The 26385-nt window shown below is 37.8% G+C and overlaps 1 protein-coding gene and 1 non-coding gene across 3 annotated transcripts in view; both read right to left on the bottom strand.

Annotated features, from left to right (window-relative positions):
* The window catches only part of Arid2 (AT-rich interaction domain 2), a 154847-nt gene that overhangs the window by 95495 nt on the left and 32967 nt on the right, over positions 1-26385 (bottom strand). The gene's annotated exons all lie outside the window — the stretch shown is intronic.
* Positions 11625-11731, bottom strand: LOC138806478 (U6 spliceosomal RNA). The gene has a single exon (XR_011365897.1). It is a non-coding gene; the product is annotated as a U6 spliceosomal RNA (small nuclear RNA).

The raw sequence follows: 26385 nt of genomic DNA, 5'->3' as shown, positions 1-26385 counted from the left end.
TAGCTTTAAAAGACTAGATGCCAGATAAACCAGCTATGGTAGATTCTTAATGCATGGTTTCCACACGCATGTTTTTTTAAAGTCATAGACAGGGTTTCCAACATGCAAGACTGAAATTGGTGGAACTATAATCAGTGTACAAGCCTGCTAGTCTTATTTTCACTATGTTAGTAAGCTGTTGCTCAGTCTTGCCCTATTGCTCTTGGAGGCCTCCGTGTACTTCCCACTACTTGGTATTGCAATATTAGGTCCAATAAAGGCATCTCTCAAATGATCTGTCACTGCCTATATGTAGTAACTCTAAAAGTAGATGAAAACCCAAGCTTCTTCCTTCAAGCAGCAGCAACTGCAGCAGGAGGTCATGGGGGAATGACTGAACAAAAGCTGTGTTAGCCCCAGTTCTCCCAGATACATAAATTCTCAGTTCATTCAGCAGTTAAACAGTGAGTATAAAGATTCAAAAGTGGACAGTAGTAGACCATTGGAAGAACTAAGAAGGCAACAGGTATCAGGAGACCTACACAGAAGGCAAATCACAAAATGCCATGAAAACAAGCCCTAGTCATTAAGAGAGTTACAGAGAGCTACCAAAGTCTATGTGCTGAGAGACCTGACATTTGAAGTTCAGGGCTACCCCATTAGCTTTTGGGTGCAGAGCCACTTATTTAGAAGGCCCAGAGGTTACTCTGACTTGAACACCTGCAGTTGCAAAGTTTATATTGTTTAAAGCTTAAAGGTTCTAGTTCTTGGGATCCAGAGCTACAAAACTCTTGGGTTTGTAAGCTCAACTTGTTAACCTGTGGTAGAAGAACTCAGGGTTGCTAACAATAAAACGGATTCTTGCCTATTTATAAATTCTATTCAAATAGAGCAAAGAAATCCTTAACCATTTGTGATACCCACATAGAAGCACACACTTATGTATATGCATGCATGCATGCACACACACATACACACACACACACACACACACACACACACACACATTAGAGCAGCATTTACTATGTGAAGAGTAAGACTTAGAGGTAGAAGACCACGACAAAAATTAACACTCGTTCACATTAATGAATTGTTCTACTTTCAACTCCTAAAAGAAAAATCCATTTTAGGTATATTTTTGCGGTATTCCCACAGTAACTCTATGAACTCCCTGTTGCAAGTACCATGGTGTAAACTTAGGGCTTTGCACTCTCACTAGGCTTGCTTGTTCACAGCTGGTGCTCTACCACTTGAGCTAAGTCTCCAATCCAATGTTTTGCTGGTTAATTGGGGGATGTAGTCTCACACTGTCTGCTCAGACTGTCTTCAAAGCAAGTTCCTCAGATCTCAGCATCCTTTGAGTAGCAGGATTACAAACTTAAGCCAGAGGTACCTGGCTCTACTTACCCTTTTTTTCGTGCCAGTCCTAGGGCTTGAACTCAGGGACTGGGTGCTGTCCTAAGCATTTTTGCTAAAGGCTAGAGCTCTATCCCCTAAGCTACCACTCCACTTCTGGCTTTTTGTTGGTTAATTGGAAGCAAGAGTCTCACAGATTTGCCTACCTTGGCTGGGTTTTAACCACAATTATCAGGTCTCAGACTCCTGAGTAGCTAGGGTTACAGGTTGAGCCACTGGCATCTAGCTCAGTTAAACTTTTTTAAACTAGGTTTTAAACTGATACAACCCCTTTGGACAGCAGTTTGGAAGTTCCTCAAAAAACTAAACATGGGGGGGGGAGGATGGGAAGGGATGGTAAGGAGAAACAAAGGAGGAGGCTACAATACTTGATAAGAAATGTACTCATTATCTTGCCCATGTAATTGTAACCCCTCTGTACAGTATTTTCACAATAAAAACAATTAAAATTAAAAAAAAAAAAAACTAAACATGGATCTTCCCTATGATCTAGCCATATCACTCCTGGGCATCTACCCTGAACATCATGAGACAAGATATGATAAAAACACCTGCACATCCATGTGCATTACCATACTATTCACAATAACCAAGATGTGAAAACAACCCAGAAGATCCACAATAGATGAGTGGATCCAAAAAATGTGGTACCTATACACAGTGGCATTTTACACAGCAATTAGAAAGGATAAAATAATGTCACTTGAAGGTAAATGGATGGAGCCAGAACAAATCATGTTAAGTGAGGTAAGCCAAGCTCAGAGATAAATGATGCATGTTCTCTCTGATATGTGGAAATTAGATCTAAAAGATGCTAGGATATGATAAATTATACAGGATTCAAGATCCTCACACAATAAGCCCAAGAGGATACTCTTAAAAGAAAAACAAAAAGGCATAATGTCTACGTGCTTCTTCATATATCTCAAAATGAACTTCAAGATCTTTTTTATTTGTATTTCTTGGCCAGTTGTGGGGCCTGAACTCTGGGCCTAGGCACTGTCCCTCAGCTCTTCAGCTCAAAGCTAGCACTCTACCACTTGAGCCACAGTTCCACTTCTGGCTTTTTCTGCTTATGTGGTGCTGAGGAATCGAACCCAGGGCCTCATGCATGCAAGGCAAGCACTCTTCCACTGAGTCCAACAAGAGATCTCCTTTTAACTTTTATTTTTTGATGATTCTGTCTTCTTCATGTATGGTGTACTCAAGTGTATATCTCTGGGAGGGTACAGGGGGAGGGTACAGAACTCAAGGGAAAAGAGGCGAAAAAGCTCAGCGGAGCTCACTGGTCAATGATGAAAGTAAACTATATAACTCATCAGTGGAGACAGGAGGGAGGGACTTAAGAGAGTAAGGGAACAGAAGACACTGTATGAAAGGAAATGTACTCATTACCTGACTCACGTAACTGTAATCCCTCTGTACATCTCCTTTATAATTACAATAAATTTTTTAAAGAATAGAATAGCCCAGAAAATGAGTGTGCTGTTTCCTTTTCATCTATTGATCTGTAGTTTTCTATTTCCTATGCCGAATATTATTATATAACATACTATTTACATTTTAAACAATTATTTAAGTACTAAGGAATATGCTGAAAGGGAAAATATTTAGGAAGAGTACAGATGATTCATAAAGCAGTGACTAAATCCTCATAGTAATAAAATACTCAAATGGGCTTAGGCTACCAGAATAAAAAATATATTCTACAAACTCCTTATATCCAAGTATGGCTTAAATTGTAGATAATCAAATATCTAAACAAAATAGTTTGGGGCAGTTTCTAGAACCTGTTGTTTTTGTGCTGATTCTGGGACTTGAACTGAGGGTCTGGGCACCATCCCCTTTCTTACTCAAGGCTACCACTTGAGTCACAACTCCACTTTCAGCTTTTTGGTAGTTTATCGAAGATAAAAGTCATGCATACTTTCCTGCCCTGGCTGGCTTTGAACGGTGATCCTCAGATTCCAAGTCTCCTGAGTAGCTAGGATTACAGGCATGAGCCACTGGCAGCCAACCAAAACCTGTTCTTTTAAGATGGTGACAATTATCTTTGTAGCTCCCATCTTCATTTCTTCTACTTCCCTGCTACCTAGAATACAAGGGATGGCTCAAACTAAAGCAGCCATCTAGATTTTAACAAGAGATAATGAAAAGGAACCTAGATCCTGAGCACTTTGAGAGTATATTTTCCCTAGCGCCACACTTTCAGGTAATAATATCAACTTCTATATTGTTCAAGTCACTGAGATTTGAGGCCTCTGACCCTCAAATACATTATCTACCCCTAACAGTAAAATATAAAAGATGAGGGTGAGAGGTGGTAACAAGAGGAAAGCACAGGAATGGAGGGAGGAAGGGTGAGAAAATGTAGTCATTATAGTCGATGCACATTATGTAAAAACTGAACCATGGAACTTGAAGGTAGGGAGGGGAGGGGAAAAGATGAGAGAATGATGGTAGGGCTGGCACTGATCAAGAGGCACTGTCCTTATAACCTGACTTCTGCAACTGAAACCTCTTTGTACAACTACTTACTACTTATTTATATAAATAAACATATTTGCTTTTATTTTTGTTCTTGATGGTCCTGGGGTTTAAACTCTGGTCTTGGGCACTGTCCTAGAGCTTTTGTGCTCAAGGCTAATGCTCTACCACTTGAGCTCCACTTCAGGCTTAGAGATAACATATTTTACAATTGGCTTCAAACTGTGATCATGAGATCTCAGCCTCCTGAGTAGCTAGGATTACAAGCATCAGCCACTGGCACCTGGCAGTGAATACTTTTAATGGGGAAAAATATAATTCTGAGCAGTCTATAATTCTGGCTGCTCAGGAGGCTGAGAGCAGACTTCAACTTCCAGTACTAGAAACATGTGTATACACATGCAGGCATGTACACATAATATGTAAATGATTAAAGTTGGAAAACAATGAACTCAGCAGTGGAACTCACTCGACACTGATGAAAGTGAACTATACAACTCATGAATAGAGACAAGGAGGGAGGAGACTGGGAGAGAGTAAAAGAAGACACTGGATGAAAGAAAATATTCTCATTACTTGACTTATGTTGCACTAAAACTACTTTCTATTTACTAAACTTAACCAATTAAATCATAACTGGAAGGCTGAATATTTTACAGTGACTAGGATTGAAATTTGTTTAGCATTTCTCTTATAGTTTTCTAGTTATGCTTTATGCTTTGTTCTTTGGTAGTTTTGTTTACTACTTGAAGTACAGTTTTTCTTCCAGTTTAGATGTTTGACACTATACAATGTCATTTGGTAATTTTTTATTTTTTTGGTTGGTGGTGGGGCTTGACCTCTGGGCCTAGGCGCTGTCAGCTCTCTAGCTCAAGCTACTGCTCTACCACTTGAGCCACAGCACCACTTCCAGTTTTCTGAGTGGTTTATTAGAGATAAGAGTCTCACGGACTTTTCCTGCCCAGGTTGGCGTTGAACCGTGATCCTCAAATCTCAGCCTCCTGAATAGCTAGGATTACAGGCGTGAGCCACTGGCGCTCGGCTGGTAATTTTTTTTTTTTTTTACCAGTAGTTTCTTTCTAAATGGTATTTGTCAAGAAGCTTATGCATAATGTATAAGCCTTTCGGCAATTGAATCAATTCTGCTTGTTTTGTTGGTGAGGGGTATAACTTAAGGCGTTCATCTTTTATCTTGGTTTTTCATCACCCTTTGAGATAGAATGAGCTAAATTTCAATCTAGAAAGGGGGGGGTAATTAAAAATTCAGTTGGCTTGTCAAAGGATTTACTATTTTATTTGAAAATGATTTAAGACTTCTGGGCCTTTCATCACCATTTGAGTTGTGATATTTATTACTGACCCTACACTGAGTAGTAGGAATCATATGATAGTTTACTATGATACAATATATGAAAATGATTCTGCTCTTCATTTTTTATATTTGTTATGTATTAAATAATTACACAGATTTTCCCCCCTTGTGGGGAAACTGGGGTTTGAAGTCAGGGTATTATAATTGGATATGCTGGTGCTCTGCTATTGAACCATACCTCCAGGCCTGAATTTCACTGGTCTTCCTTCCTATCTGGGCATGTGCTTGAATTGCATCCTGCCTACTTTTGTCTTTCAGTTATTGCTGGGATGACAGGCATACACAACTGCATCCAGCTTATCTTCATGGAGGTAAAATCTCATGGACTTTCTGCCTGGGTTGTCTAGAATCACCATCCTTCCCCTTCTCAGCCTCTCATGTAGTTTAGAATGACAGGCATGACACTGTACCTAAGGGTTAAGAAGTGCTCTTGTTAACCTCTCTGCCCATTCAGACCAAACCTATGAGCCTGTCATTCACAGCCTCCAAGAGTGAGCCACTATCACCCCAGCTCAAATTTATCTCAATACTATGTTCTCTTTTCACTGTAATCATTCAATATTATCTTAATCTGAGTAGTAGAATTTGCCTCTGTTTTCATCAGCATATTTATATTTTAGGGAATATAATGAATCACAATAGGAATAGTGAGAAAGTATCTATTCAGTAAATAACTTTTAAGCTCTCTGAATATGGTCAAGTTGAGCTAACTACTTGTAGTATGGTATATCTTCAACCTTTAACACCATAAAATACAAGATATGTGTAAAAATCTGAATAAATGTCATATTTCAAAGCTATAACATATATAAAAACTACCTTTCCTATTCCATACTGTCATTTTGGAAGGAAAATTAGAAGAAAGTCTAGGAACTGACACTGATCCAGTTAAGATTTAATTGGTTAAGTTTAGTAAATAAAAAGTAGTTTTAGTGCAACATTACCTGTAAGCATATCAAGGAAACTACACCTGAATTCAAATCCACAATCTGCCTTTTTTTCCTAGGATTAAACGGAAGCTAAGAATATAATTCTTTTTATCAAGGTAAAATTCACATAAAAGGAACCTTTTTTTTTGGGGGGGGGGGGGCTTGAACTCTGTCCCTCAGCTCTTCAGCTCAAGGCGAGCACTCTACCTCTTGAGCCACTGCACAACTTCCAGTTTTCTAGTGGTTTATTGGAGATAAGAGTCTCACGGACTTTCCTGCCCAGGCTGGTTTGAACTGTGATCCTCAGATTTCAGCCTCCTGAGTAGCTAGGATTACAGGTGTGAGCCACCAGCACCCAGCTAAAAGAAACCATTTTTAAGCTTGCAATTCAGTAGCATTCAGATCGTTCTTGATACTATGTACCACTGTCTCCACTTCTCAAATGTTTTCCTTCCCAGGAAGTGAAACCCCATCTCTGTAACAGTCATTACAACTGTTATTCTTTTTGTCTTTATAGATTTACTTATTGTGCATATTTCATATAAATTGGATCCTAGAACAAATGGCTTTTTGTTTTAGGCTTCCTTTACTTAGCATAATGTTCATTTTTGTGGTACTATGTTGTGAGTACATTCCCTTTTATGACTACATAATATTCTATTGTCTATATACACAACATTTTGCTTATCTGTTCTTTAGTTGATAGAAATTAGGTTGTTTCTACTTTGAGGTTACTGTTAATACTGCTGCAATAAACATTCACAAATAGACCTTTGATTATCTACTTTCAAATGTTTTGGGTTGGTGAGTCATATAAAAATTCTGTTTGCTGGGAACTGGTGACTCAACCTGTAAGCCTAGATGCTCAAGAGGTCGGAGATCTGAGAATCACAGTTCCAAGCCAGCCCAGGCAGGAAAGTCCACGAGACTCTCATCTCCAATTAAAAAATCAGAAATGGTGCTGTGGCTCAAAGTGGTACAGCATTAGCCTTGAGTGAAAAAGCTCCCAGACAGTGCCCAGGCCGTGAGTTCAAGCCTTACAACAACCACAAAAATAATAATAATTCTATGTTTAACTTACTGAAGAACTGTCAATCTTCTACAAACTCAGATAGTCACATAAGCAAATATTATTTCTACTAGTAACCAAAAATGGGTTATAAATTTTTATTGTTTAAGGAAAGGTGAAGTTAGAACTTAATATTCTATTACTACAATGGCAACAGTTCCAGGGAAGCTGCCAAGAATAACATAATAACATCTAATTTCCAAGTCAAGTAAGCATATATTAAAGCATTTTGTAAGTCGTAAGAAATGAAGAAAAAACCTAAAGATATTAAAACAAGTCCAAATATGCCAGAAACCACAAATAATAAATATTAATAAATGCTAAGTATATTAATAGATAATAGGATTGAATCTTTAAAAATTGCAAGATATAAAGCCCAGCACTGGTGGCTCATACCTGTAATCCTAACAACAGAGATTTCAGGATCACAGTTCCAAGTCCATCTGGGCAGGAAAGTCTATGAGACTCTTATTTCCAATTAAAGAAGCTATGACTTAAATGATGGAGAGCTTGCCTTGCACAGAAAAACCCAAGGAGAGCACGTGAGCCCTGAATTCAAGTCCCAGAACCAGAAAAAAAAAAAAAGGCAAGATGTTATTTGCAAGATACCTAATTATTATGTGTGTACAGAAAGGTCAAATTTAGAAAAACAAATCTGTTTTTACCAACCAGGCACTGGAAGCTCACACCTATAATTCTTGCAATACAAGCGGCTGAGATCTGAGGATTGCAGTTTAAAGCCAGCCCAGGCTGAAAAATCCAAGAGACTCTTAACTCAGAAAAAGCCAGAAGCAGGGCGCTGGTGGCTCACGCCTGTAATCCTAGCTACTCAGGAGGCTGAGATCTGAGGACTGCGGTTCAAAGCCAGCCCAGGCAGGAGAGACCGTGAGACTCCTATCTCCAATAAACCACCAGAAAACCGGAAGTGGCGCTGTAGCTCAAGTGGTAGAGCGCTCGCCTTGAGCTGAAGAGCTGAGGGACAACGCCAAGGCCCACGACCGACAAAAAAGAAAAAAAGAAAAAAAAGAAAAAGCCAGAAGTAGAACTATGGCTCAGGTGGTAGAGACTTACGTTGGGCAAAAAGAGGCTCAAGGACAGAGCCCAGGCTCTCAGTTCAAGCCCCAGGACTAGCAAAAAAAAAAAAAGGTTTTATATGTATCCTTCTAATTATATAAACTGGAAATTGCAACATGAGACAAAGTAAGTTTAAAATAAACAGTATTGATTTAAGGAAGGTCACTACATTATGATAAAAAGTTCAATAACTGAAAAGATCCGATAGTTCTATACTTAAAATAAAAGCCATTCAAATAACTAATGAAAAATAGTCTACCGTTGCAGGGTCAGATTTCAACCCATCTTTAATCTGTTGGTAGTTCTGTCAGATAAATTTTTTAAAAATTAACAAAGGGTGAAAGATTATCAAGAAGAGTAAAAGATGATCAACTCTGATTTAAGAGCTGTATTAAGAAAGTTCACATTCTACTCAAATGTATGGGAAGTTGACCATTAGGACATGAAATCTCAGCAAGCATCAAAGAGCTGCAATCACAAATACCACATCCTTGAAAACAATGCAATTATATGAGAAATCAATAAGACAAAACCAAAAAAAGAATTACTAGTCAAGTGGAAAGGTTATAAATCCTCAGAAGGACCACCCTGAATCTCATGGATAAATTATAATCCAAACATTGTAGCATTTTTCCCATCAGAAGAAAAACAGACAAACAAAATAAACCTTGTATCACTATTCCCAGGGGGATACTGGAATAAAGAGAATAATACTCTACTGGGTTAATAAACAATCATATGTTAGCAACTCATATTTTGACTGATGAGAAACCTGAAACATAAGGTAGTATGTTCTATAACCAAGATCTGAATCTAATTTTCATATGGTAAGAATATACAACAGACAAATTTGCAAAATCTTGAAAATAAGTTGGAGCATTTGACAAAATATGAAAATATGGGACAAGTTATCTTTAATACTGAAATTCTGTTATGAAATTATTGTTAGAATCCTACAGTGGTACTTTACTCGAAAATTAGCATTTTGTGCCTAACTCCAGGATTAATTGAGCAGGTATGTAATTACTTATAGATGTATGGTTATAGGTGTGTACACATACATGTAATATGTATATGGATGAATGTACACATGTATATACACAAACGTGGGGCGGTGGCCCCCAAAGCTCCGTGTATTTGGTACCCAGACTATGGCACTATCGCAAGACAGTAGAAACTTAAAAAAATGTGGCCTAACCAGAATCAACTCCAAATGGATCAAAGACCTCAGAGTCAAAGCAGACACTCTGAAAACATTACAGGATGGAATAGGAGAAACCCTAGGCTCTCCTTGCACAGGCCGAAATTTTCTTAATAGAGACCCAGAACACAACAAATCACAGAAAGGTTGGACAAACGGGATTGCATGAAATTGCAGAGCTTCTGCATGGCAAAGGACATAGCTAGCAAGATCAATAGAAAGCCATACAACAGACAAGGGTCTCATATCTAAAATATACCTCGAACTCAAAAAATTATATCCCCCAACAACAAATCCTCAAAGAAACAACTGCCCAATAAATAAGTGGGCTAAAGACTTAAAGAGAAACTTCTCTAAAGAGGAAAAAAGGATGGCCAACAGACACATGAAGAAATGCTCAACCTCTCTAGCCATAAAAGAAATGCAAATCAAAACAACATTGAGATAACAGCTCACCCCAGTTAGAATGGCTATAATCAAGAACTCTAATAACAGATGCTGGAGTGGATGTGGACAGAAGGGAACCCTACTGCATTGTTGGAGGGAGTGTAAACTTGTTCAACCACTTTGGCAAGTAGTATGGAGGTTCCTCAAAAGACTCCACATAGAGCTCCCCTATGACCCAGCAATCCCACTTTTGGGCATTTACCCAAATGATCACAAGACCATACTAAAGCTACCAGCACGACTATGTTTATTGCAGCATTATTTACTATAGCTAAGATATGGAACCAACCCAGATGCCCCTCAGTAGATGAATGGATCAAAAAAATGTGGTATATATACACAATGGAATTCTAAGCCTCCATTAGAAAGAATGACACTGCCCCACTTGTTAGGAAATGGAAAGACTTGGAAAAATTATATTAAGTGAAGTAAGCCAGGCCCAAAGAAACATAGGTCCCATGGTTTCCCTTATTTGCAATAACTAGTATATGTCTGAGTCAAGCAGAAAAGGTCAGATAAGTTGATTGTTAGACGAAATGAACCCCAAGATAAGTATTCAATTTTTTTTATTTTTTTTTATTGTGAAAATACTGTACAGAGGAGTTATAATTACATGGGCAAGATAATGAGTACATTTCTTATCAAGCATTGTAGCCTCCTCTTTTGTTTCCCCTTCCCATCCCTTCCCATCCTCCCCCCAACCCCCAATCAATCCTCCCCGCCCCCCCCACCAAAGTCGTAAAGTTCATTTTCATCATAAGGACTTGTACATCTCATTGTTGCAATGGGTCCACCTGTCCCTTCCCCTCCACAAATTATACCGACATCAAATACAGTGAAAGCAGGGGTTATACTGTGGGGGAGGGACATACAAAGCAACAAAGAAATAATCTTATAAATGTGTTAGAAACAATTGCATGAAAGAAAAAAAAACATGTGAATACATATTTTAGGGTTCATTTCCCTAACATCACCTTATCTGACCTTTTCTGCTTGACTCAGACATACACTAGATATTGCAAATAAGGGAAACCATGGGACCTATGTTTCTTGGGCCTGGCTTACTTCACTTAATATAATTTTTTCCAAGTCTTTCCACTTCCTAACAAATGGGGCAATGTCATTCTTTCTGATGGAGGCAAAGAATTCCATTGTGTATATATACCACATTTTCTTGATCCATTCATCTACTGAGGGGCATCTGGGTTGGTTCCATATCTTAGCTATAGTAAATAATGCTGCAATAAACATAGTCGTGCTGGTAGCTTTAGTGTGGTCTTGTTTGTAAACATTTGGGTAAATGCCCAAAAGTGGGATTGCTGGGTCATAGGGGAGGCTCTATGTGGACTCTTTTGAGGAACCTCCATACTATTTGCCAAAGTGGTTGAACAAGTTTACACTCCCACCAACAATGCAGTAGGGTTCCCTTCTGTCAACATCCCCTCCAGCATCTGTTGTTATTAGAGTTCTTGATTTTTGCCATTCTAACTGGGGTGAGGTGTTATCTCAATGTTGTTTTGATTTTCATTTCTTTTATGGCTAGGGAGGTTGAGCATTTCTTCATGTGTATATTGGCCATCCTTCTTTTCTCTTCAGAGAAGTTTCTCTTTAAGTCTTTAGCCCACTTATTTATTGGGCAGTTGTTTCTTAAAAAATATGGAACGCTTCACGAATTTGCGTGTCATCCTTGCGCAGGGGCCATGCTAATCTTCTCTGTATCATTCCAATTTTAGTATATGTGCTGCCGAAGCGAGCACTCAAATGTTCTTTCTTTCTTGTGATTGTTTCTAACATATTTATAAGATGATTTCTTCGTTGCTTTGTATGTCCTTCCCCCACAGTATAACCCCTGTTTTCATTGTATTTGATGTTGGTATAATTTGTGGAGGGGAAGGGAAAAAACCAATCGTTTAAATAGGGATACAGATGGACCCATTGCAACAATGAGATGTACAAGACGTTATGTTTACAACTTTGTGGGGGGTGAGGAACAAAGGAGGAGGCAACAATGCTTCATAAGAAATGTACTCATTACCTTGCCCATGTAATTGTAACCCCTCTGTACGGTATTTTCACACACACACACACACAAAAATGTGGCCCAGTGGGAGGTCTTACTGTATGGTACTGGTCTTCCTTTTACTGATAATACACTCACTACTACTGAAATGGTACAGCTTAGGCTGCTATGGAAGGGTTACTTGAACATAAGCAATGCAACATAACACTGGTACGTGGCAACTAATCAACTAACAGACAGTTTCTACGTACAACATGAATATGCTCTAGAAAGAATTCATGTCCCTCCCATCTGGGTCTGATTCAGGTCAGCTCAAGATTCATCTTACAACTCAGAAGGATGTACAATTTAAATCTTATAAATGGTTCATTTCTGGGATTTTCCATTTAATACTTGCAGATTATGGCTGACTCAATCTACAGAAAACAAAGCCACAAAATAGGTAGAACTACCATACTTCAAATCATACAGGTATGAACAGTCCCCCACTTTTGGTTAGCTCTAGTTATTACTTTACAATGGCCCCAAATAGATATGCACCTTAGAAGCCACAGAATTTTTATCTTTTCCCAGGCTAATAATATCAGTATGTGTGGCATAATACTCTCTTGTGATGCCAGGCAGTAGTAGAAGTGAACCAATATACACTGCCACAAGATCTCAAGAGTGAACAGCTGGCCTTTTACATTATCTTGTGCTGCTAAGCTGGGATGCTCAGTAAGTTAGATAAATTAAATGCATTCTCAATTTATGGTGGGTTTACAGGGATATCAGCCTATTTAAGTTGAGGGACATCTGTACTTTATTGTGTAGCTCTGAACAGCAATTCCTTCTTTCTTTCTTAGAGAAATAATAATAGCACCATTAATTTCAGCATGCATTATCATAAAAAATCAGATGTTTTATCTTCCAGCAGCTTAAGTTCATCAAAAAAGCATACCATTTTTTCAAATCAATAAAATTTAAACAGAAGACAAAACAAGAATGTAAAACTATTCCTCCCCCAACAGGCAGATGCCATTCTTAATCTAAATTACTTACAAGCCCTTTTTTTTTTGTTTTTTTTGTTTTTTTGGTCAGTCATGGGGTCTGAACACTGGGCCTGGGTGCTGTCCCTCAGCTCTTCAGCTCAAGGCTAGTGCTCTACCACTTGAGCCACAATGCCACTTCTGGCCTTTTCTGGTTATGTGGTGCTGAGGAATCGAACCCAGGGCCTCATGCATGCAAGGCAAGCACTCTACCATTGAGCCACCTTCCCAGCCCACAAGACTTTTTTTTTAAATACAAAATCATTTACTGCAAGTTTTTAAAACTCTTATTTATGGTTATTCTCATTTTACAAGATAAAACCATTTCCTCCACTCCTCTAATTAAAATATAAATTCCATCGAAGTCATATCATGGATGTGCTGTCTGTCAGTGTCTACAAACTGTATGGCACACTGTTCATGTTCAGTAAATACTTTTTTTTTTTTTTTTTTTTTTGGTCTGAGTTGGGGACTCAAACTTGGTACCTGAAGCTTTCACTCATTGGCAGGTACTCTACCAACTAAGCCCTGCCTCCACATCCAGTAAATAACTGTTAAATGAATATCTGTGAATATGATCCTGCTACATGACTCCTGGGTAAACATCCAAAAGAATGTAAGGCAGCAGACAAGAGATACCCACACATCCATGTTTACTTGTATAGAGCTAATCACAATAGCCAAGCTATGAAAGTAGCCTAGATCACTGTTAAATCAATGAATGGATTTAAAACATGTAAAATATAGACACAATGGAATATGATTCAGCCATCAAGAAATTATGTCTTTGGAAAGAAAAATGGATGGAGATGTTAAATATGTTAAATAAAATGAGCCAGATTCAAAAAGTGGCAGTGAAGCAATTGGTACAAGGAAGAGGTAAACAGAATCAAAATATCTTTATGCATATAGAGAAATGTTGCTCTCCCCTATACAATATACAGTAATAAATTCACAATTTACAATGCTATTATAGATACCAAATATTAATTACTTTTCATTACTATTTAAAATAACTATAGTTTTATATACATGAGCAGCTTCTCAGCACTAGTTACTATTAAGACTTTTTTCTTTTATGTTTTAGCATATTCTCCTCTCTCTGCCCCTACATCACCAGCCTTTTTTCTTTTTGCTTTATTTTTCACATATGGTTTCAACGCTTTATCCCCACCGCCAACCTTACAAAGTGATCCTCCCCTCCCACCTCTGGAATATGTAAAGAATACAGACATATTCCAATAATGCAACTCATTTTTAGAAATTGGGTCTCTGCCACATTTTGCCCAGGTTGGCTTCAAACTGCAATCCTCCTATCTCTGCCCCTCAGAGTTAGGAGTATAAATGTGCACTGCTGTTCTTTGTATCACTCCAATTAGCAATTTTAAAAGTTTCTATGGGAGATTATTTTTAGCCCGTGGGTTTCATGCATCAGCCATCTATTTACCTCAGCAGCCCCTCACTGTAAACAATTATATTACCATAGTGCAGGAATTTTTTATTGTTGTTGTTGGTCGTGGGACTTGCATTCTGGGCCTGGGTGCTGTCCCTCAACTTTTCACCTCAAGGCTAGCACTCTACCACAGTGCCACTTCCTAGTACAGGATTCTGAATGAAAATTTTAAGGATTTTATCTTATACTGATTTGTAAGAATATTTTACCTATTTTGATCTCTTGAAAACATTTCCTTCTCTAAATATTTCACATAATTTTGAAATTTTATTGAATTCACATTTTATTGTTCACACATTATTGAATTTAACCAATAATGTAGCATACTTTTTATGTACAAAATGAGAACCAGTGCTGCACTAACTGAAGCAAACTTATTCCAACAAGTTACTCTCTGTTGGACAGAACCACCTGGGGCACTTCATAAAACATACACTGTTTAGTCCTAAACTCATATCAGGCCTACTAAGTCTGAAAGTTTTTACTTTCAACCAGCTTTCAGAAGGTGCTGGTCTAAGACCCTCACTTAGAAAAACTCTGCTGTAGAATCTCATGAACTATATAAAATGGAAAACTTTAACTTATGTAAAAAGTTCTCAAATTATATAAAAACTTGAAAGCAAATACTGTCTACCATGGTATTAATGACTTGAAGTAAATTCTTCCAAAGAATAATAGCACTAGATTTTTACCAATTCTCTATGTTATCCGTTAATAACATTCTTCAAAAGTTTATCTTCTGGCTAGAAATCACTGAAGTCAACATCAGGAATAAAGTATTTCAAGCAAAATAGAAAAGAATCTTGAATAATTTACAAATTAAAACATCAGTCCCTTAGTGTACTAAAATTAAACTTTGTTTATACTCATCAGTTAGAATAAACAGTAGATATATGCCAGACTTACCTAAGGTTGAGTCATAGCGTCACTAAACTACACTTAGCTTATTTTAACTACAGCTGAGCTAATGAGTTGACATCTCTTTCATAAGTAGAGTTCCAATAGAGCAGAGCCTTATAATGCTTTTTAATGCCTTGCTCCCATTCATCGAACTACTAATGTTCAGAGCATCAATTTACAAGAATAGGAATGAGTATATTTTCAAAAAAAAAATTCCAGGGGCTGGGAAGGTGGCTCAGTGGTAGAGTGCTTGCCTGGCATGCCTGAGGCCCTGGGTTCAATTCCTCAGCACCACATAAGCAAAATGAAAAAAGCTGGAAGTGGCGCTGTGGCTCAAGTGGTAGAGCGCTAGCCTTGAGCTGAAGAGCTGAGGGACAGTGCCCAAGCCCAGAGTTCAGGCCCCACAACCGGACCCAAAAAAAAAAAAAAAAATTCCAGGAGATTGTGAGAGACAAAGGATTGAAAACATAAAATTCCTTTCTCACTTGGATTCAGTGATTGAGTTGGGCAGAAAGAGGGTGCCCCTGACAAAACCAAAAGGTAGAAAGACCAATGGTATAAGTTACTACATTAGAGTTGTGGTAGACTGGGTCAAGCACAGAGAACAGTGACCCAAAAACAGTTACAGATTCTCTCTGAGAAGGCAAATACCTAACCTTTCCAGTTAGACATTCTGTTAGTCAACTAAAGTCTTAAAGAGTAATGGTATGGAAATGGAATTAAATCAAACACTAAAAGAAATGATTATTCTCATTGCCAAATGTCTCCTGGGAAGCAAAAATGTGTGTTGCTGAAAATCACTGCAGTAAATTGGGAATAACTTCAAATAATCTAGGATTTAGCTTAAACAATTCTCCACTACAAGTCTCATATACTTAAGTATTCACTCAATAAGTGTTAACTTTTGCAAATTATTTGTCATCCTCATATATGAATACATGGCTATAACGTTTAACAGTAACAGCAAATCTGAACAACCTGCCTCCTGCAATAGTTACCAAAAAAGTTTAGAAACTTAGTCTAAATAAAGAGTTCCACCCATGTTATATGTTGGGACACCAATGGGAAAGCCATATCTACATACATTTAAAAGTGTATGCTGTAATTCATCTTCACTTAAACATACAAATGTAACACCCAAAGGAAAAGGCCGATGATAATAGTTGACCTAACAACCCCAAAGACATGATTCAAATGAAATACATAATAAATAACCTGTGACAAATACGTTACATGAAGTGTCTTTGAAAAAGTGGTGCTAAATTAAGTTGTAAATAACTTATATAGACTCAAACTTACCAAAACTGGGTGGAACTTATTTTGATAGCACTTATATGGCATAAATGAGGCCCTAGAGTTAAATTCCCATCACAAGGAAAACAAAATGTATCATGGTACATGTACAGGTCCTTTATTCTTATAAGTATTAATTACATCCACATTTCATATATTTTGCCTTTACTTTTACCAATTTCATAATATTTCCTAATTTCACTTCTAATTTCTTCTTTGACTTAATGATTATTTGGAAGTATGTATCTCCTGAATAGCACATAGGTGAATATATTTTTTTATCTAGTCTGATATATTTAAATTTTGATTGTTTAAAACATTTATATTTACTCATATTTTATATAATTGACTTACACCTATCATTTTGCTTTTTGTTTCATGTGTATCCCATGTCTTGCTTTCTCTATTAATCTTTTTGTTTTGGCAGTATCAGAATTTGAACTTAGGGTCTCATGCTTGGTAGCCTAGAAACCCACACCTCCAACCTGGCTTTTTTTGTTGGTTATTTTGGAGAAGTCTAGTGAACTTTTTCTGCTGGGGCTAACCTCAAACAGTGATCCTCCAGATCAGAGGCTCCTGAGTAGCTAAGATTATAGGCATGAGTCATGAGTACCCAACCTCTATTACTCTATTCCTCTGTTTCCTTTCACAGTTAACTGAATATTTTCTAGGTGAACATTTTAAATTTTTTTCTTTTCTTTTTCCCCTCCAGTAACTGGGATTTGAACTCTGCTTGCTAGGAAGGCACTCTACTACTGAGTCACACCTTCATCCTTTTTTTCTTTACCTGGTTATTTTAAGATAAAAATTTTACCTTCTAACCAGGCCAGAGCCTGGATGGCAATCTCTCTCTATAACATTTCCTGCTGTGGCTCTGATAAAAGGTATAGGCCACCACACCCAGCTTCTCCAGTCAAGATGGTATTTTTTTGCAAACTTTCTTTGCATAGGCTAGCCTAGAACTTCCATGTTCCCAATTTCAGCCTCCAACATAACTAGGATGGCAGGCATATAGCACAATGCCCAGCTATTATTTGAGAGGGGTCTTTGTGAACTTTTGTCCAGGCTGTCCTTGAACCATAATCCTCCCAATCTCAAACCTCCTGAGTAGCTAGGATTAAGAATTACAGGCAGAAGCCACTATACCCAGACATTTAAATTTCTCTAGCTATTCTTTTGAATATATTGAGCTGTTTCTTTCATCAGATAGAACGTTACTCTGCTACAACTATAGTTTCTTTTCCTTATTTTTGTGCTATCCGATGACACTATACACTCAACAAAACATTGATAGTCCTTCATATGGTTTTGACTTGAAAAACTGCAACAATAGTTGGCACTGATGGCTCATGCCTGTAATCCTTGCTACTCAGGAGGGTGAGATTTGAGGATAACAGTTGGAAGCCAGCCTATGCAGGAAAGTCTGAAAGACTCTTATCTCCAATTAACCACAGAAAACCAGAAGTGGTGCTGTGGCTCAAATTGGCTCAAAATGCCAGAGTACCAGCCTTGAGAGACAAAGCTCAGGGACAGTGCTCAGGCCCTGAGTTCAAGCCCCATGACCGACCGAAAACAAACAAATGAACAAGAACAAAAAACAACCTGTAACAAGCCCCATGACTGACCAAAAAACAAACAAATGAACAGCAACAACAACAACAACAAAAAACCCAACCTGTAACAAGGAGAGCAAAGTGAAGGTTTATCATATTAATTTTGGAGTTACATTTATTATTTTCTTCACTTGTTTCTGTAGATTTAGTTGTAACTATCAACTGTATAGGCCTAATAATAAATAGCTTTAGGCCCAACAACACCCAGAAACTATTTTAAATAGTCTTAAATCACTCGTAATTACTTAATTATTTTTATTGGTGGTCTTTACTTTTGTGGATTCAAATTACTACATGGTATCATTTGTTTGCATTCTGAACAACTTTCTTTAGTATTTCTTAGAAAGCAAAATTCTCTCAATTTTGCTTACCAGGGATTAGTTTTCTCTCATGGGTATTTTTGAAAGATAGATTCCTGAAATATATGATCTTCAAACAGGCCTTTCCTTTAAGAACTTTGTTAATCCTACTCCCTTTTTTCTAGTAAGGTGTTACACATTAATTTATTAGTGTTCCTTTGTGGGTGATGAGTGATTTCTCTCTTGTAGAGCTCAGACAGTGCCCTGCTACAAAGTTACTCCACAGCTTTCAGACTGTGCTTTGCCTGAGCAACTATTATATAAAACAGCAGTTTATGCTGAGTACAAATGCTGGTACACAATGACTCTACATCTTGTTTGTGCAAGTAAACAACCATCATCTCATGACATAAGCTAATATATACCTTATTTATGTAAATAAAAGATTACTACATATAAACTTATCAAACTAAACCAGGAACACATGACATGGGGCATATTAAACCTGTATTAGAAAAACCATGCCCACTAACTTTTTCAGACCAAAGATATAGCCCCTTCATCTGACACATAGCACGGATACATCATCCGATTGTCTGGTACACACATCACACAGACAGACAGACAGATGAGTCAAGTTGGTCCCCAGGGCTTTTGTTCAGATCTGATCCCTTGCTTGACCTGATATTCAATCTCCTAACAGCCTTTTACCATTCATTCCATACTTTAAAAGTACCCTATCAAAGCCATGAGCCAGTGGCTCACACATGTAATCCTAGCTATTCAAGAGGCTGAGATCTGAGGATCATGGTTCAAAGCCAATATGGGCAGAAAAAGTCCATGAGACTCTTCTCTTCTACTCAAAAAAGCCAGAAGTGATGCTATGGCTCAAGTGGTATAGCCTTGAGCAAAAGCTCAGGGACAGTGCCTAGGACCAGAGTTCAAGCCCCAGGACTGGCAAAAATAAATAAGTAAAAGCACCCTATCAAATGGTACAAAACTATGCCTGAAATTTTGAATTTTAATATTTTCTGGACTACAGACAATAATAAAGATATGCCTTATAAATATTTCTGACAATTCTGGGCAGTATCATTCAACCATAACTCAGTCCATTATACAAGTTTGAACATAATCCACCAAGACACTACAGTGAACTCCCTGCGTTGCTCACTACGATGTTTGGTAAACTAGGTGCATTGAAAGTATTTTTGATTTAGAATATTTTCAACTTAGAATGTGTTTATTAAGATGTAGTTCCTTTATTAAGCTTAGGAGCATCTGTAAAGAATTTCATCCATCCAATTTTCTAAACAAGAAAATACCCATTTTGTGGATGGAAAGGGCAATATTGAAGTTTGAAATCAGGACCCTGTGCTTGTAGGAAGGCACTCTACCTACCTGAGCCATATTCTCAATCTGTGTGTGTATATGGGAGTGTGTGCGTGCACATGTGTGTGCACACATGCACACCTGCTCGTCCTGAGGCTTAAACTCAGGTCTTGATGCTGTCCTTGAGCTTTTTTGCTCAAGGCTTGCACTCTATCACTTGGAGCCATTGCTCTACTTCTGGCTTTTTGGTGGTTAATTGAAAATAAGAATATCATGGGCTTTCCAGCCTGGCCTGGCTTTAAACTGCAATCCTCAAATCTCAGTTTCCTGAGTAGATGCTTTCTTTATTTTTGAATAGAATCAAAGGCTGGCCTTGAAACTAATCCAATTTCAGCCTCCTAAATTACTAAGATTACAGGTATGAGCCATGTTTTGAAACCAGACTTACAGGCTAACTTTAAGTCATTTAAGAGTCAATTATTTGGGTTTTTTTTTTTTTTTTGGGTCCGGTCGTGGAGCCTGAACTCTGGGCCTGGGCGCTGTCCCTCAGCTCTTCAGCTCAAGGCTAACGCTCTGCCACTTGAGCCACAGTGCCACTTCCGGCTTTTTTCTTTTTTGCTTATGTGGTGCTGAGGAATCGAACCCAGGGCCTCAGGCATGCAAGGCAAGCGCTCTACCACTGAGCCACCTTCCCAGCCCAAGAGTCAATTATTTGGAAAAAAAAAAAAAAAAAAAGAGTCAATTATTTGAATACAGTTATTGAAAGAGATCCTAAACAAAGAAAATTACACTTTTCAAAATAAACTGTTCATTTCAACTATAAATGCAAATTTATCAAGAAGTTCTAATGCCCAATAAAACTATATTCAACAAGACCAAAAATAATAACAAGCAAAAAGGGCTGAGGGTGTGGCTCAAAGTGGTAAAGTGCCTATCTATCAAGTACAAGGACCTTAGTTTAAGCTACAGTAACACCAAAGATAATCAAAAGAAAACTGAAGTTGATGGCTAGAAATGTGGCTTAGTGGTGGAGTGCTTGCCTAGCATGCATGAGGCCCTTTTATTCTTCAGTACCACAGAAACAGAAAAGGCCAGAAGTGGCTCAAGTGGTATAGAGTGCTAGCCTTGAGCAAAAGCAACTCAGGGACAGTGCCCAGGCCCCAGGACTAGCAAAAAAGAAAAGAAAAGAAAAGAAAACTGAAGTTGAAAAAGGAACCAATGACAAATTGACAAGATTTTAAAAAATGGGAAATAAGTAGCAAAAAGTAGATTTAAATCTAATTGGAACTCTAGCTACAAAAAATATACTGTGGTCTACACATCCCAAGTAAAGGAAAGATTGGATTAGAAAAGGACATCTGAATGCAATGATATGTACAAATAGAACTTTAAATATAAATACACAAAAGTGAAAGAGAAAGCTAGATATGGTGATATATACCACAATATACCTACAATCCTGGCACTTCAAGGCCATCCTGGGCTAAATAGTTTTGAGATTCTGTCTCAAAACAAAAGCAAAAAAAAAAAAAATGACTTCATGTCACACACCAGGAGACCTAAGTAGTAAGATTTAGTCCAGCCCAAAATGTAAGACCCTATCTGAAAAGAAAAAAAAAAAAAAAAGATTAAAGCATCAAGGGATGGAGACATGGCTCAAGAGGTAGAGTGCTTGCCTAGCAAATGCAAAGACCTGGTCTAAACACCAGAATAAACTAAAAAAAAACAAAACAAAACAAAAAAACAAACATGAGAATAATATACCATACTGACATTAGTAAAATAGAATATTGGAATGGCTATATTGGCACCGGCAAGATAGATTTCAGAAGAGGAGATGGAGACATAGTTTGGTGATAGAGCACTTGCTTAGCATGCATAAGGCATAGGCCTTAGGTTTGACTCATACGTTGCACAGCAGACAAGAAAATATGATTACCACAGATGAATAAGATAATTTCACGATCACAATGGAGTCATTCAACAAGAGGATATGACCTTGAACATTTATGTACCTGTCAATAGTTTCAAAAAACATATAAATGCGCCAGTGGCTCACACCTGTAATCCTAGCCACTCAAGAAGCTGAGATCTGAGGATCATGGTTTGAAACCAGACAGGACGGGAAAGTCCCTGAGACTCTTCTCTCCAATTAACCACTAGAAAAATTAAAATAAATAAAAAATTGAAATACCAGAAGTAGATCTGTGGTTTCAGTAGTAGAGCTAAAAGGCACAGGGACAGCACCCAAGCTGAATTCAAGCCCCAAGACTAGTACCAAAAAAAAAAAAAAAAAAAAAAAAAGATAAGCAAAAGTTCTAAAGAAAATAGACAAAACTATAACTGATATAATGAACAGATGGAAAGCAAAAATACAACAGGATTGAACAGCATTTCCAACAGACTTAACTAGACTGATGTTTACATACAGTACTCCAAATAAAAAGCAGGATAAAGTCTCCTAAAAATGTACAATGGACATACCATACAATTAACCAGACTATAAACAACTCTCAATAAATTAAATGTAAATCCTAAAAAGGAGGCTCTTTGACCAAAATGAAAGGAAATTCAAAATCAATAGCCAAAGTATATCTGGAAAATATTCCTAAATGTTTGGAAACTAAAAAATGTACTTCCAATCAACTCCTAAGAGAAAGAACTCAAAGAAGAAATCTCAAAGTATGATGGACTGAAATTAAGAATACATGAAAAGTATATGAATTGTCACTAACAGATTGAAAATCAAGGACTAGGAATGTGGCTTAGTGGTACAATGCTTGCTTAGCATGCATGAAGCCCTGGGTTCAATTCCTTAGTACCACATAAAGAGAGAAAGTCAGACATGGCACTGTGGCTCAAGTGGGAGAGTGCTAGCCTTGAGCAAAAGAAGCTCAGGGATAGTGGCCAGGACCTGAGTTCAAGCTGCAGGACTGGCAAAAGAAAAAAAAAAAAAAAAAAAAAAGGAAAAAGGAAAGCAAAACACTGAAAAAAGTATTTGCAAATCACATAGCTGAAATCACAGATGTGTGTGTTATGTGTCTATGTGTAAATACAAGAGCCAGGCTCCAGTGGCTCATGTCTGTAATCCTAGTTACTCAGGAGGCTGAGATCTGAGGCTCACAGTTCAAAGCCAGCCTGGACAGGAAAGTCTGTGAGACTCTTATCTCCAATACGCCACTAGAAAACCGGAAGTGGCACTATGGCTCAAGTGGTAGATCGCTAGCCTTCAGCTGAGGGACAGTGCCCAGGCCTAGAGTTCAAGCCCCACATCTGACCAAAAAACAAAACAAAACAAAAGCTAATACAAGAAAAACAATCTTGCTTTAAATTAAAATTTTCTCAAAATATTTTTCTGACTAACAAATTACAAATAAGTATAAGATAACCATACAATGACATTGATCATCAGGGAAGAGGAGAATTTTAAACACATTAAGACTGTGTTGCCTGTTACCTGTTAGTGATGATGTAAAATAACTAGAACTTTCTCATATACTGCTACTGATGAAAAGGTAAAATGTTACAATCACTATTGAAAACAATTTGAAAGTTTAATTACTTAAACATACACCTACCAAATTATGTACCTATTTTACTTCAAGAGAAGTATAATTTTTTTGTAAAAAGGATTTGCTTTATTTGTAAGTGGCTTTATTTGTAATGGCCCCACTATTAACTCTTACTAACAAGTATAAAATCAATCAGCAACATGGTTGCTGCAATCAAACAGCAACATGTATAGATCTCAAGTAATTCAGTGGAAACAGAGCTATAGCTCCAGTGGTAGGGCACTAACCTTGGGTACAAAAGCTCAGGGACAAAAAAAAAAAAAAAAAAAAAAAAAACCCTCGGGGGCAGCATCCAGGCCCTAAGTTCAAGCCTTAGAACAAGCACACAAAAAAAAAAAAAAAAAAAAATCAAGTAAAGTTGTTAAGTGAAAGACTAGACTGCATACACTGTAAGTAGGATTTCACTTATAAGAACTTCTAGCCAGGCACTGGTGCCTCAAATCCTGTAATCCTAGCTTCTCAGAGAGGCTGAGATCTGAGGATCAAGATTTCGAGCCAGAAGTAGTGCTGTGGCTCAAGTAGTAGAGTGCTGACTTGACCAAAAAGCTTAGAGACAGAGCCCAGGCCAGCCATTCAAGTCTGAGGACCAGGTAAAGAAAAAAGAACTTCTAAAAACATAAAGTATCTTGTTATGAAAAGAAACAAACTAACAAATTACTGGTTGCCTGTTGAGCTAAAGGAAGACTTATTCCAGGTTACAAATATGTTCACTTCCCCACCCCACCCCCCAACACACACACTTTTTTTTTAAGTACTAGGGCTTGAACTCAGGGTTTCTACCCCTAGCTCTCTGATCACAGCTAGCACCCTGCTACTTGAGTAAAACCTCCAGTCAAGCACTTTGCTGGTTGAGTGGAGATAAAATCTCTTAGACTTTTCTACCTTAACTGGCTTGGAACCTTGACCCTCACATCCTGAGTGGCTAAGATTACAGATAAGCCACTGGCACACAGCTCACCTTAGTAGTAATGGATTTTTATGTCAAAAGTTACCAAATTGCACACTTTATACATGGCTCACTTCAATGTATGCCAACTATATTCCAATGACATTTATTAAAGAATGAAAACACAAGTGAATGAGAAAAAAACTGAAAATCATATATCTAATGAGGGACTAATATCTAGAACATTTTAAAAACATAAAATTCAACAGAGAAAATAAAGAAAAATTCAACAAAGAAATGGGCAGAAAATTTAAGGTCACATAGCAAAGATATAGGAAAACATAAAAAATGTTCCACATTGGTCAGAGATGTAGTGTGACAGAATTCTTGCCTAGCATACCCAAAGGTTCAATCCTCAGCATCACCATATATCCCAAATTACTGAACATCATTAGTCACTTAGAAAAATACAAATTAAGAGAATAATGAAGCACTACTACAATCCTTTAAAATGGCTTAAAAAAAAAAAAACCGAACATACTATTAAGTGCTAACAAAGCCAAAGGACAATTAGAATTTTCAAACATTGATTAAAGGATTAATTGATTAAAGATCAGCCATTCTCAAAACCCAGCAGTTTATTATGCAGCTAAATTAATACTTAAGGTATTAGCCAGGCACCAATAGCCTGCACCTGTAATCCAAGCTGCTCGGGAGACTGAGATCTGAAGATTGCAGTAAGAAGCCAACTAGGGCAGAAAAGTTCATGAGACTCTAATCTCTAATTAAACAGCAAAAAGCCAGAAATAAAGGTGTGGCTTAAGTGGCAGAGGAGCACTAGACCTTGAGCACCAGACCTAATCGCAGGGAGCCCCACAATCGAGTTTCCCATACCAACATTTAATTTTTTTAAAAAATTATGACCCAGCAACTTAATTCGCCAGTATATATTGAAAAAATGAAATTTTCTGCTCACATACTAAGGAATATGTGAATGTTTATATTATTTTTATTATTAAGAAGTAGAAATAGGGCTGGGAAGGTGGCTCAGTGGTAGCGTGCTTGCCTTGCATACATGAGGCCCTGGGTTCTATTCCTCAGCACCACATAAGCAGAAAAAGCCAGAAGTGGTATTGTGGCTCAAGTGGTAGAGCGCTAGCCTTGAGCTGAAGAGCTGAGGGACAGCGCCCAGGCCCAGAGTTCAGGCCCCACAACCACCACCACCAACAACAACAACAAAGTAGAAATAGGGCTGGAAATGTGGTTTAGTGGCAGAGTGCTTGCCTAGCATTCATTAAGCCCTCGGTTCAATTCCTCAGTACCACATAAGCAGAAAAACCTGGAAGTGACCCTGTGACTCTGTGGGAGAGTGCCAGCCCTGAACTCAGGAACAGTGCCTAAGCCCTAAATTCAAGCCCCAGGACTGGCAAATAATAAAACAATTAAAAAAGTAGAAATAATTAAAATATCACTCAACCAAGGAATGATAACCTGCACTATTATCCATACAAGAAAGTATTAGTATATATTCAGACTTCCCTGGGAGAAAACACTTGGCAGAACACTTTAACGGGAGAAAGTAATTATTTTGCTTCAGGGCTTCAAGGGGAGCAGTCAGTAATCAACTGGTTCTATTATTTTGGGCCTGTAGTAAGGCTGAGCATCATGGTGGTGGGAGCATGCTGAGGAGGAGGCCATTCACTTAATAACAAGACAGGAAAGCAAGAAACAAACTAGAGGACTAAATACAACTTTCAAAATCACATCTCCAGTAATCTACTCCCTCTATCTAGGCCCTACCTCTAAAAGCTTAAACCACCTCCAAAATAGTGGCATCCAACTTGACATTTAAACCATAACATTTGTCTTTGGACCCCCAAAACCTCATGAACATCACACAGTGAAAAATGAATTTAAACTATCTCTAAGAGTTCCCAAATTCTTAACAGCGCCAACATTGTTCAAAAATGCGAGTTCAGTGGGCACCAGTGACTCATACCTGTAATCCTAGCTAC

Source organism: Dipodomys merriami, unplaced genomic scaffold (genome assembly GCF_024711535.1).
Source record: "Dipodomys merriami isolate MVZ:Mamm:240054 unplaced genomic scaffold, mDipMer1.0.p SCAF_10, whole genome shotgun sequence".
Lineage (NCBI taxonomy): Eukaryota > Metazoa > Chordata > Mammalia > Rodentia > Heteromyidae > Dipodomys > Dipodomys merriami.
This window is presented reverse-complemented; position numbering and strand designations above follow the sequence as displayed.